The sequence below is a fragment of the Mytilus edulis genome, chromosome 12 (genome assembly GCF_963676685.1).
Source record: "Mytilus edulis chromosome 12, xbMytEdul2.2, whole genome shotgun sequence".
In the NCBI taxonomy this organism is placed as follows: domain Eukaryota; kingdom Metazoa; phylum Mollusca; class Bivalvia; order Mytilida; family Mytilidae; genus Mytilus; species Mytilus edulis.
In genome coordinates, this window is record NC_092355.1 from 75,801,719 (window position 1) to 75,813,134 (window position 11,416).

Genomic DNA, 11,416 nt, shown 5'->3' on the forward strand with positions numbered 1-11,416 from the left:
AATATTCAAAGTAAGAACTTTATCAACTATAATTCAAAACAAACAAAAACAATTAATGAGTGAAAAAAATACCTTTACATACTTTTTTTCTCTCATTTAAACTGTTAAATTAAAAACAGATTTTGATTTAATATTGAATTCAGTATAATGATATAAATATCAGTTTCCATACAGATATATTATTATATTATGTTCTGAAGTAACTTGTAGTTATGTGTTTTAATACTGCTAATGTACAATCTGTTATGTTCTGAAGTAACATGTAGTTTTATGTTTTATACTGCTTGTGTACAATCTGTTATGTTCTAAAGTATCTTGCAGTTGTATATTTTATACTGCTAATGTACAATCTGCTATGTTCTGAAGTAACTTTTAGTTATGTGCTTTATACTGCTTATGAACAATCTGTTATGTTCTAAAGTAACCTGCAGTTGTGTGTTTTATACTGCTTATGTACAATCTGTTATGTTTAGAAGTAACTTGAAATTGTGTGTTTTATTCTGCTAATGTACAATCTGTTATGTTCTGAAGTAATTTGTAGTTGTATGTTTTATACTGCTTATGTACAATCTGATATGCTCTGAAGTAAATTGCAGATGTTTTTATACTGCTGGTGTACAATCTGTTATGTTCTGAAGTAACTTTAACTTGTGTATTTTTTTCTGGTAATGTACAATCTATTATGTTTTTAAGTAACTTGCAGTTGTGTGTTTTATACTGCAGGTGGACAATCTGTTATGTTCTGAAGTATGTTGCAGTGGTGTGTTTTATACTGCTGATGTACAAGTTATGTTCTGAAGTAACTTGCAGTTGTGTGTTTTACACTGCTGGTGTACAATCTGTTATGTTCTGAAGTAGCTTGTAGTTATGTGTTTGATACTGCTGGTGTACAATCTGTTATGTTTAGAAGTAACTTGAAATTGTGTGTTTTATTCTGCTAATGTCCAATCTGTTATGTTTAGAAGGTAACTTGCAGTTGTGCATGTGCTTTACACTGCTTATGTACAATCTGTTATGTTTTGAAGTAACATTTAGTTGCGTTTTGTTTCTTTTAAAACTTTTATGCTCCTAATGTATAATATTTTATGTTCTGAAGTAACTTGTAGTTGTGTGTTTTATGCTCCTAATGTACAATATGTTATGTTCTGAAGTAGCTTGTAGTTGTGTGTTTTATGCTCCTAATGTACAATATTGTATGTTCTGAAGTAGCTTGTAGTTGTGTGTTTTATGCTCCTAATGTACAATATTTTATGTTCTGAAGTAACTTGTAGTTGTGTGTTTTATGCTCCTAATTTACAATATGTTATGTTCTGAAGTAGCTTGTAGTTGTGTGTTTTATGCTCCTAATGTACAATATTTTATGTTCTGAAGTAACTTGTAGTTGTGTGTTTTATGCTCCTAATGTACAATATGTTATGTTCTGAAGTAGCTTGTAGTTGTGTGTTTTATGCTCCTAATGTACAATATTTTATGTTCTGAAGTAACTTGTAGTTGTGTGTTTTATGCTCCTAATGTACAATATGTTATGTTCTGAAGAAACTTGTAGTTGCGTGGTTTAAACTTCTTGTGTACAATTTGTTATGTTCTGAAGTAAATTGTAGTTGTGTGTTTTAAAAGTACTTATGTGTTATGTTCTAAAGTAAATTGTGGTTGTGTGTTTTTAACTACTTATGTTCAATCTGTTATGATCTAAAGTAAATTGTGGTTGTGTGTTTTATTGTACATGTACCACATGATGCCGTATCTTGAAATGATTTTTCTATGAAGTATTAAATTAAGATAGTTTTGAATGTGACTATTTCACTTACAGCTTGATAATCAATGTCTGCACCATTCTCTAGACATAATTTTAAGGTTTCGATATCTCCATCTCTAGCAGCTGTATAAAGTTTCTGTAAGTAAAACATTGAAATTACATTTAATATATTGTAATGAATGTCCTTACTGTTAAATCAGGTAATAATTATGTATTCTTCTGTATAGCAATGCAGTGGTTCAAAATAACATTTTTTAGTATTCATCAGATCATGTGTTTGTGATTGTTCCGATCATTGATTAAAAGTTATGTATTTATGTGTTGCTGTGCTATTTGTATTACCAAGGACATGCCATTGTTTGTTTTATATATGATGGTCCTTCAGAAAAATTGTATTTTTTCACTATTGTAAATGTATGCTTCCAAAATTGACACAATAGAGTGTTCAAATCAACGTTTTTCCCTGAAAATTCCTGGACCTAAGTCCTTTACACCAGTAAAGTGGAAGGTCCACACCTTAGGATGAAAGGTCCAAACATTGACTTTTGATTGGATCAATTTTAAAGATTTTGTGACCCTCTCACTAAAGCACTATGCCTATCAGAGTGGGTTAGGTATTTTAAACAATAATTGCAGGTCATGGTTCAGGAAGCTTCAAATTGGAGCCAAGGGCGATCTTTCTGCCAATGAAACTTGAATTTTTGCTTACGTTTCTCGCGATCATATCTTTTATCCTTATTTAAACTCTCATTGCTTCTTCAGTTTATTTCATCCACCTCGCCCGTTTTTCACTTAGAAGACGTGATGTTTAAGCAAAAAAAACTCATGGTTTAGCAATTTTGACAACCACATGCGTTAATATGACGAACGCGAACTTGACGAAAGCACCCATAAAAATTGTCATCTGACACGCTGCACTATTAATGAACCAGGAAATTGATTACTAAATTAAAAATAAATTTAATCACAAAGCTAATTTATCGTGACTCATTACCACATCAATTTACAAGTTATAACAAAGTGTTTATACAGTAGTTCAATATAAATGTTTTCTAAAACTTGAAAATTGAAAGTCTGTCCGGTGCAGCAAATAACCAAATCAGAAGTCCGACCGTTAATCTGATAGGTCTCAGATCTTGGACCACAGCTAATTTAAACCCAATGACTACATAAATCAGTAGAATTCTTACTTCGTATAACAGAGAGGAATTCCTTAAATATGAGTAGAAGATAAGACGATTTAGTGTCTCCCGTACGCGTGGAATGAGTAGAATATAAGACAAGTTAGTGTCACCCGTGTTATGAGAAGAAGATAAGACAAGTAAGTGTCACCCGTGTTATGAGAAGAAGATAAGACAAGTAAGTGTCACCCGTGTTATGAGTAAAAGATAATAAGACAAGGAAGTATCACCCATGTTATGAGAAGAAGATAAGACAGGTAAGTGTCACCCCTGTTGTGAGTAGAAGATAAGACAAGTAAGTGTCACCCATGTTATGAGTAGAAGATAAGACGATTAAGTGTCACCTGTGTTGTAAGAAGAAGATAAGACAAGTAAGTGTCACCCGTGTTATGAGTAAAAGATAATAAGACAAGGAAGTGTCACCCATGTTATGAGAAGAAGATAAGACAGGTAAGTGTCACCCATGTTATGAGTAGAAGATAAGACAAATAAGTGTCACCCATGTTATGAGTAGAAGATAAGACAATTAAATGTCACCCGTGTTATGAGTAGAAAATAAGACAAGTAAGTGTCACCCGTGTTATGAGTAGAAAATAAGACAAGTGTCACCCGTATAATGAGTAGAAGATAAGAAAAGTAAGTGTCACCCGTGTTATGAGTAGAAGATAAGATGAGTGTTACCCGTGTTATGAATAGAAGATAAGATGATTAAGTGTCACCCATGTTATGAGTAGAAGATAAGACGATCAAGTGTCACCCATGTTATGAGTAAAAAATAAGATGATTAAGTGTCACCCGTGTTATGAGTAAAAGATAAGACAAGTAAATGTCACCCGTGTTATGAGAAGAAGATAAGACAAGTAAGTGTCACCCGTGTTATGAGTAGAAGATAAGACAAGTAAGTGTCACCCGTGTTATGAGTAGAAGATAAGACAAGTAAGTGTCACCCGTGTTATGAGTAGAAGATAAGACGATTAGGTGTCACTCATGTTATGAGTAGAAGATAAGACAAGTAAGTGTCACCCGTGTTATGAGAAGAAGATAAGACGATTAGGTATCACCCATGTTATGAGTAGAAAATAAGACAAGTAAGTGTCACCTGTGTTATGAGAAGGAGATAAGACAAGTAAGTGTCACCCGTGTTATGAGTAGAAGATAAGACGATTAGGTGTCACCCATGTTATGAGTAGAAGATAAGAAAAGTAAGTGTCACCCGTGTTATGAGATGAAGATAAGACAAGTAAGTGTCACCCGTGTTATGAGTAGAAGATAAGACGATTAGGTGTCACCCATGTTATGAGTAGAAGATAAGACAAGTAAGTGTCACCAGTGTTATGAGAAGAAGATAAGACAAGTAAGTGTCACCAGTGTTATGAGTAGAAGATAAGACAAGTAAGTGTCACCCGTGTTATGAGAAGAAAATAAGACAGTAAGTGTCACCCATGTTATGAGAAGAAAATAAGACAGTAAGTGTCACCAGAGTTATGAGTAGAAGATAAGACAAGTAAGTGTCACCCGTGTTATGAGTAGAAGATAAGATGATTAAGTGTCACCCATGTTATGAGTAGAAGATAAGACGATTTAATGTTACCCGTGTTATGAGTAGAAAATAAGACAAGTAAGTGTCAACTGTGTTATGAGTAGAAGATAAGACAAGGAAGTGTCACCCATGTTATGAGTAGAAGATAAGACAAGTAAGTGTCACCGGTGTTATGAGAAGAAGATAAGACAAGTAAGTGTCACCAGTGTTATGAGTAGAAGATAAGACAAGTAAGTGTCACCCGTGTTATGAGAAGAAAATAAGACAGTAAGTGTCACCAGAGTTATGAGTAGAAGATAAGACAAGTAAGTGTCACCCGTGTTATGAGTAGAAGATAAGATGATTAAGTGTCACCCATGTTATGAGTAGAAGATAAGACGATTTAATGTTACCCGTGTTATGAGTAGAAAATAAGACAAGTAAGTGTCAACTGTGTTATGAGTAGAAGATAAGACAAGTAAGTGTCACCTGTGTTATGAGTAGAAGATAAGACGATTAGGTGTCACCCATGTTATGAGTAGAAGATAAGACAGTTAAGTGTCACCCGTGTTATGAGTAGAAGATAAGACAAGTAAGTGTCACCCATGTTATGAGTAGAAGATAAGACAAGTAAGTGTCACCCATGTTATGAGTAGAAGATAAGACGATTCAGTGTCACCCGTGTTATGAGTAGAAGATAAGACGATCAAGTGTCACCCCTGTTATGAGAAAAAGATAAGACAAGTAAGTGTCACTCATGTTATGAGTAGAAGATAAGACAATTAAGTGTCACCCGTGTTATGAGTAGAAGATAAGACGATTAAGTGTCACCCATGTAATGAGTAGAAGATAAGACAAGTAAGTGTCACCCATGTTATGAGTAGAAGATAAGACAAGTAAGTGTCACCCATGTAATGAGTAGAAGATAAGACAAGTGTCACCTGTGTTATGAGTAGAAAATAAGATGATTTAGTGTCACCCATGTTATGAGTAGAAGATAAAATGATTAAGTGTCACCCCTGTTATGAGTAGAAGATAAGACAAGTAAGTGTCACCCTTGTTATGAGTAGAAGATAAGACAAGTGTCGTCCATGTAATGAATAAAAGATAAGACAAGTAAGTGTCACCCGTGTTATGAGTAGAACATAAGACAAGTGTCACCCATGTTATGAGTAGAAGATAAGACAAGTAAGTGTCACCCATGTTATGAGTAGAAGATAAGACGATCAAGTGTCACTCCTGTTATGAGTAGAAGATAAGACAAGTAAGTGTCACCCTTGTTATGAGTAGAAGATAAGACAAGTGTCGTCCATGTAATGAGTAAAAGATAAGACAAGTAAGTGTCACCCGTGTTATCAGAAGAAGATAAGACAAGTGTCACCCATGTTATGAGTAGAAGATAAGACAAGTAAGTGTCACCGATTTAATGAGTAGAAGATAAGACAAGTAAGTGTCACCCATGTTATGAGCAGAAGATAAGACGATCAAGTGTCACCCGTGTTATGAGTAGAAGATAAGATGATTAAGTGTCACCCGTGTTATGAGTAGAAGATAAGACAAGTAAGTGTCAGCCGTGTTATGAGTAGAAGATAAGACAAGTAAGTGTCACCGATGTTATGAGTAACAGATAAGATGAGTAAGTGTCACCCATGTTATGAGTAGAAGATAAGACAAGTTAGTGTCACCCATGTTATGAGTAGAAGATAAGACAAGTAAGTGTCAGCCGTGTTATGAGTAGAAGATAAGAAAAGTAAGTGTCAGCCGTGTTATGAGTAGAAGATAAGACAGGTAAGTGTCACCCATGTTATGAGTAGAAGATAAGACGATTAAGTGTCACCCGTGTTATGAGTAGAAGATAAGACGATCAAGTGTCACCCCTGTTATGAGAAGAAGATAAGACAAGTAAGTGTCACCCATGTTATGAGTAGAAGATAAGACAATTAAGTGTCACCCGTGTTATGAGTAGAAGATAAGACGATTAAGTGTCGCCCATGTAATGAGTAGAAGATAAGACAAGTAAGTGTCATCCATGTTATGAGTAGAAGATAAGACAAGTAAGTGTCACCCATGTTATGAGTAGAAGATAAGACAAGTAAGTGTCACCCATGTTATGAATAGAAGATAAGACAAGTAAGTGTCACCCGTGTTATGAGTAGAAGATAAGACAAGTAAGTGTCACCCTTGTTATGAGTAGAAGATAAGACAAGTAAGTGTCAGCCGTGTTATGAGTAGAAGATAAGACAAGTAAGTGTCACCCATGTTATGAGCAGAAGATAAGACGATCAAGTGTCACCCGTGTTATGAGTAGAAGATAAGATGATTTAGTGTCACCCGTGTTATGAGTAGAAGATAAGACAAGTAAGTGTCAGCCGTGTTATGAGTAGAAGATAAGACAAGTAAGTGTCACCCGTGTTATGAGTAGAAGATAAGACGATCAAGTGTCACCCCTGTTATGAGAAAAAGATAAGACAAGTAAGTGTCACTCATGTTATGAGTAGAAGATAAGACAATTAAGTGTCACCCGTGTTATGAGTAGAAGATAAGACGATTAAGTGTCACCCATGTAATGAGTAGAAGATAAGACAAGTAAGTGTCACCCATGTTATGAGTAGAAGATAAGACAAGTAAGTGTCACCCATGTAATGAGTAGAAGATAAGACAAGTGTCACCTGTGTTATGAGTAGAAAATAAGATGATTTAGTGTCACCCATGTTATGAGTAGAAGATAAGATGATTAAGTGTCACCCCTGTTATGAGTAGAAGATAAGACAAGTAAGTGTCACCCTTGTTATGAGTAGAAGATAAGACAAGTGTCGTCCATGTAATGAATAAAAGATAAGACAAGTAAGTGTCACCCGTGTTATGAGTAGAAGATAAGACAAGTGTCACCCATGTTATGAGTAGAAGATAAGACAAGTAAGTGTCACCCATGTTATGAGTAGAAGATAAGACGATCAAGTGTCACTCCTGTTATGAGTAGAAGATAAGACAAGTAAGTGTCACCCTTGTTATGAGTAGAAGATAAGACAAGTGTCGTCCATGTAATGAGTAAAAGATAAGACAAGTAAGTGTCACCCGTGTTATCAGAAGAAGATAAGACAAGTGTCACCCATGTTATGAGTAGAAGATAAGACAAGTAAGTGTCACCGATTTAATGAGTAGAAGATAAGACAAGTAAGTGTCACCCATGTTATGAGCAGAAGATAAGACGATCAAGTGTCACCCGTGTTATGAGTAGAAGATAAGATGATTAAGTGTCACCCGTGTTATGAGTAGAAGATAAGACAAGTAAGTGTCAGCCGTGTTATGAGTAGAAGATAAGACAAGTAAGTGTCACCGATGTTATGAGTAACAGATAAGATGAGTAAGTGTCACCCATGTTATGAGTAGAAGATAAGACAAGTTAGTGTCACCCATGTTATGAGTAGAAGATAAGACAAGTAAGTGTCAGCCGTGTTATGAGTAGAAGATAAGAAAAGTAAGTGTCAGCCGTGTTATGAGTAGAAGATAAGACAGGTAAGTGTCACCCATGTTATGAGTAGAAGATAAGACGATTAAGTGTCACCCGTGTTATGAGTAGAAGATAAGACGATCAAGTGTCACCCCTGTTATGAGAAGAAGATAAGACAAGTAAGTGTCACCCATGTTATGAGTAGAAGATAAGACAATTAAGTGTCACCCGTGTTATGAGTAGAAGATAAGACGATTAAGTGTCGCCCATGTAATGAGTAGAAGATAAGACAAGTAAGTGTCATCCATGTTATGAGTAGAAGATAAGACAAGTAAGTGTCACCCATGTTATGAGTAGAAGATAAGACAAGTAAGTGTCACCCATGTTATGAATAGAAGATAAGACAAGTAAGTGTCACCCGTGTTATGAGTAGAAGATAAGACAAGTAAGTGTCACCCTTGTTATGAGTAGAAGATAAGACAAGTAAGTGTCAGCCGTGTTATGAGTAGAAGATAAGACAAGTAAGTGTCACCCATGTTATGAGCAGAAGATAAGACGATCAAGTGTCACCCGTGTTATGAGTAGAAGATAAGATGATTTAGTGTCACCCGTGTTATGAGTAGAAGATAAGACAAGTAAGTGTCAGCCGTGTTATGAGTAGAAGATAAGACAAGTAAGTGTCACCCATGTTATGAGTAGAAGATAAGACAAGTAAGTGTGACCCATGTTATGAGTAGAAGATAAGACAAGTTAGTGTCACCCATGTTATGAGCAGAAGATAAGACGATCAAGTGTCACCCGTGTTATGAGTAGAAGATAAGATGATTAAGTGTCACCCGTGTTATGAGTAGAAGATAAGACAAGTGTCAGCCGTGTTATGAGTAGAAGATAAGACAAGTAAGTGTCACCCATGTTATGAGCAGAAGATAAGACGATCAAGTGTCACCCGTGTTATGAGTAGAAGATAAGATGATTAAGTGTCACCCGTGTTATGAGTAGAAGATAAGACAAGTAAGTGTCAGCCTTGTTATGAGTAGAAGATAAGACAAGTAAGTGTCACCGATGTTATGAGTAACAGATAAGATGAGTAAGTGTCACCCATGTTATGAGTAGAAGATAAGACAAGTTAGTGTCACCCATGTTATGAGTAGAAGATAAGACAAGTAAGTGTCAGCCGTGTTATGAGTAGAAGATAAGAAAAGTAAGTGTCAGCCGTGTTATGAGTAGGAGATAAGACAGGTTAGTGTCACCCATGTTAGGAGTAGAAGATTAGACGATTAAGTGTCACCCGTGTAATGAGTAGAAGATAAGACAAGTGTCACCTGTGTTATGAGTAGAAAATAAGATGATTAAGTGTCACCCATTTTATGAGTAGAAGATAAGACGATCAAGTGTCACCCCTGTTATGAGTAGAAGATAAGACAAGTAAGTGTCACCTGTGTTATGAGAAGAAGATAAGACAAGTAAGTGTCACCCATGTTATGAGTAGACGATAAGACAGGTAAGTGTCTACCGTGTTATGAGTAGAAAATAAGACAAGTGTCACCCGTGTTATGAGTAGAAAATAAGATGATTAAGTGTCACCCATGTTATGAGTAGAAGATAAAACGATCAAGTATCACCCCTGTTATGAGTAGAAGATAAGACAAGTAAGTGTCACCTGTGTTATTAGTAGAAGATAAGATGATTAAGTGTCACCCATGTTATGAGTAGAAGATAAGACAATTAAGTGTCACCCGTGTTATGAGTAGAAGATAAGACAATTAAGTGTCACCCGTGTTATGAGTAGAAGATAAGACAATAAAGTGTCACCCGTGTATTGAGTAGAAGATAAGACAAAAAAGGGTCATCCGTGTAATTAGTAGAAGATAAGACAATCAAGTGTCACCTGTGCAATGAGTAGAAAATAAGTCAATCAAGTGTCACCTGTGTAATGAGTAGAAGATAAGACGATAAAGTGTCACCCATGTTATGAGTAGAAGATAAGACAATCAAGTGTCAACTGTGTAATGAGTAGACGATAACATGATCAAGTGTCACCCATGTTATGAGTAGATGATAAGACAATTTAGTGTCACCTGTGTAATGAGTAGAAGATAAAACAAATAAGTGTCACCCATGTTATGAGTAGATAATAAGACATTTAAGTCAGTGTCACCTGTGTAATGAGTAGATAGATAACACAATTAAGACAATCTCTGAGAACTATTAGTTATTAGCAACTCCTTAGTTTATCAAATGTTTTGAGTACACCTTGCTTTGTCCCAGTTTTGTAATTTTTGTTTGATCTGTGTTCTTGAAATAAGTAGTTTTGTAGTTTACCTAGTATTCTACTAGTTTTCATCTGAAATTATCACATACTTGTATCTAATTGTTCAATAAAAGGGAACACAACAACACGTAGCAAGGAAACTAATAAGTAAATCTTACCGTATTCCAATCCTCCATTATAGCCTAAAAATAGAAAAGAAAAGTTATATTTAATATATACTGTTGAGTTATTATTGAGGTACATGTATTATAGTTACTGCCAATCAAAAATACATGATCGTTATTGGATATAAAATACTGACTAGATATTTGTGAATACTAATTTCATTCAAATAATAATAACATTGAAACAGTGATTTATCTCAACTTTTCTGTACTATTTAAAGTTAATGAACTGAACTCAAAACCTTGAAGATCTGATCACATACCTAAATGAGGTACAAATGTATTCTACAAGCAGGGTCTGACTCTTTCTGGCATCGAACACCAGAACATCTATTGCACTTTTCCAGACCTAAGAATTTCAAAAGTTTTATTTACCAGCTTTAAGACCCACATAAAAAACAATATCAAATATCAAGTAACACTACTAACAGTTTCTTAAAACACTGTCCATAATAAACTAGAACTGTCAAATTAAATATTTACTAGTTAGTTGTGTACCATATTTATTTTTCCTTTGTTGTTGTTTTCGGCTGTGGATTTATTCTTTTAAAATGTTTCACATTTATCATACCAAGGCTATTTATAGATGATTATTGTATGGGTTTTGCTCCTTGTGGAAGGCTGTTGAACGACCTGTAATTGTTTATATCTTTGTCCTATGGTCTAGGAATAATTTCTTCATTGTTAATCATACCACAACTCCTAATTATCATATGGTATAGGCTTTGCTCCTTGTTGAAGGCTGTTTGACAGCTTGTAATTGTTTATATCTTTGTCCTATGGTCAGGTCAGGTGAGCTAAATACAATATCAAATATCAAGTAACAGTTTCTTAAAACACTGTCCATAATCAACTACTGAACTAGAACTGTCAATTAAATTGGATTGTTTTCTTTATTCTTTATGTGCTTGTCCACAATCAGGACTAGTTAGTTGTGTACCATATTTATTTTTCCTTCATTGTTGTTTTCAGCTGAGGATGTTTTCTTTTGAAATATTTCACATTTATCATACCAAGGCTATTTATAGATGATTATATGGTATGGGTTTTGCTCCTTGTTGAAGGCTGTTGGA

General features: G+C 34.9%; 1 long non-coding RNA gene across 1 annotated transcript; it reads right to left on the reverse strand.

Moving 5' to 3' along the window:
- Positions 1-1,801: 1,801 nt before the first annotated feature.
- Positions 1,802-10,748, reverse strand: LOC139499170 (uncharacterized). Its single transcript, XR_011658135.1, has 3 exons — positions 10,607-10,748; positions 10,338-10,361; positions 1,802-1,892 (listed from the first exon to the last, which is right to left on the reverse strand). It is a non-coding gene; the product is annotated as an uncharacterized lncRNA (long non-coding RNA).
- Positions 10,749-11,416: the final 668 nt, after the last annotated feature.